Source organism: Sinocyclocheilus grahami, unplaced genomic scaffold (genome assembly GCF_001515645.1).
Source record: "Sinocyclocheilus grahami isolate Dianchi unplaced genomic scaffold, SAMN03320097.WGS_v1.1 scaffold1606.1, whole genome shotgun sequence".
Lineage (NCBI taxonomy): Eukaryota > Metazoa > Chordata > Actinopteri > Cypriniformes > Cyprinidae > Sinocyclocheilus > Sinocyclocheilus grahami.
This window is the reverse complement of record NW_015506785.1, coordinates 263,563-266,238: the sequence shown is the minus strand read 5'-3', so window position 1 is coordinate 266,238 and position 2,676 is coordinate 263,563. Positions and strand designations below refer to the sequence as shown.

Genomic DNA, 2,676 nt, shown 5'->3' with positions numbered 1-2,676 from the left:
TCTATGTAGAAAAACACTCACACACACACACACACACACACTCACACACACACACTCTTTTTCACACACACACACACGCTCACACACACACACACACACGCACGCACTCAGACAAACACTCACACACACACGCACAAACACTCACACAAACACACTCACACTTTCTCACTCACTCACACACACACACACACACACACACGCTCAGACAAACACTCACACACACACGCACAAACACTCAAACAAACACACACACACGCACGCACTCAGACAAACTCACTCACACACACTTTCTCACTCAAACACACACACACACACACACGCTCAGACAAACACACACTTTCTCACTCAAACACACTCACACACACTTTCTCACTCACTCACACATGCACATGCACACGCACACGCTCAGACGAACACACACAAACACTCTCACACACACACACGCTCAGACAAACATGCTCACACACAAACACACACTCACACAAACACACTCACACTTTCTCACTCACTCACACACACACACACTCACACAAACACACACACACTCACATGCACACGCTCAGACAAACACACTCTCACTCTCACACACACACTCACACAAACACACACTCTCTCACTCACTCACACACACATACACACACTCACACAAACACACACTCTCTCACTCACTCACACACACGTACACAAACACACACACACATGCACACGCTCAGACAAACACGCTCACACACATGCTCACACACACACTCACTCACACACACTCTCTCACTCACTCACACAAACACAGACACACACACACACACACACACACACACACTTGTAATGCACATGATATCAGTCACAGCATATCCTACATGACTAATAAAAATCCCAAACGAATTTTAGAATAGTTCTCTGCATCATTATGAAGGCGCTCCGCCTCTGCTTGCAGTGTTGAACGCTTTGATCATTTAAACATGTTAATTAATCACACAAACAAATTGTTTAGCGCACTGTCTCTGGGGAAAAAAAATCAACAGTGATTGCTTAGCCTTTATTTATTGATTGTAGGCACTATCCACAGCACACAGTATAAGAGCGCATTTATCTGTCGATCAGATGCGCGTCAAGGCTGTTCATTACTATAGCAACAGTAGATCAAACAAATCAAACAATCATTGTAAAAAAAACAAATTTTATGTCATGTCGAGATCCCGAGAAAACTAGAAAGAAAAATATTCATAATCCACAGCCTCTTCGGACTTCCGTAGTAATATGTCTGTGTTTATTACTTTCTGGCTTCGTCCCGTTCCTAAATCAAGCACTCTTGATAGGTTCATTGATCGTTTGCACCCTTCATCATTGCACATTTGAGTTGTTTTCATGTCCTGACCTACCCGTTCATAAATAACTCATGCGTTCAGATTCAAGAAACTGTTGGCTAATGATTTGGCGTTATAAAACATGCACATCAGCAACCTAGACGGTGCTTTACATGCTTCAACAGCCGTAGAAATAAAATACAAGTGAATTTCCATTGAAAATGGATACTAAATGATCCTCTTTTTTTGAAGTCGATCGTCAAGTGTACACAGATGTCAAGTGTCTTTGTTTTTTGCACTTAATAAGTTCTGAATTAATCTGTAATGCCCTAACAAGCCACTAACCTACATGAAGATCTCATTGTGCGAACTTCAGCATCATCCTGTTTCATTGGATTTAGTGCTTGGTCATCAGGAACAACGTAACATTATCAGATTTTTTATTGTTCCTCTCCTCGTTGTGGTGGTCGAAGTACCGTTTTTGTTTCTGTTCCTAATGCTGCATGGCGTCTGGTGTTGTCTCTAAGCACTGATGCTCTGCTACACTTTCCTCCGCTGTGGCATTGGTCATCACGACATCTTCCTCCTCCTCTTTTTCCTCGCTACACCTCCACAGCTCACCCCTCGTCTCTCTGCATCAGGCTGGCATGTGACGTGGCACTGGTTGTGTTTCTTCCTCTCCTCTCTCTGTACTAACAGACGCAGACCCAGCTGGAGCATGCCCTCCTTAAGGAGCTTGAACAGAGTCTTCTCTTTGAAAAGACCAAAGCTGACAAACTGCAGAGGGAGTTAGAAGACTCTAGGGTAATGGATCTTCACTTGGGCTATGGGAAGATATGCCACAGTGCTCCAGCTAACATTTAGTTTTCTGTGTCAGTGAGGGATCTTCACTGCATGTTGTTCCAATTAATAACTAATACTAGGAATGATTACTAACATGCACTAAATATCTCATTGCTGTAATATCATTGTGGTGTCTTGATATACATATAGGTATATAGAAGAACACAGATTTGTTTTATATGGGGTTCCCACAGCCGTAGAGAACCTGAAAGCATCGGGAGATTGTAAGTTGTCCAATGGAAACCAGCACAACCTTAGGAAGTACTGTAGGAGATATACACAGGCTTTTGGTGGCGTTGGTTCTGGATGCATTTTTCCATTCATTTCTCCCATAGGGATTTTAAGCCATGAACCAAACCACCCAGCTATAAGGTGAATCAGAACATTACTAACTTTTATTTGATGCACAAAACTATTTCAAAATAAGGGAAAAAAGACAGGTGCAAGATGGTGTACTTAATGGCTGTAATGAGGGAAAGAATTATTCATTTAAAGTTATTGATTATATGTATATCTAGTGGCCAAATCTGAT

At 42.2% G+C, this 2,676-nt stretch overlaps 1 pseudogene; it reads left to right on the top strand.

The window, feature by feature from the left end:
• Positions 1-2,676, top strand: part of LOC107571516 (CAP-Gly domain-containing linker protein 1-like) — a 52,969-nt pseudogene that overhangs the window by 26,513 nt on the left and 23,780 nt on the right.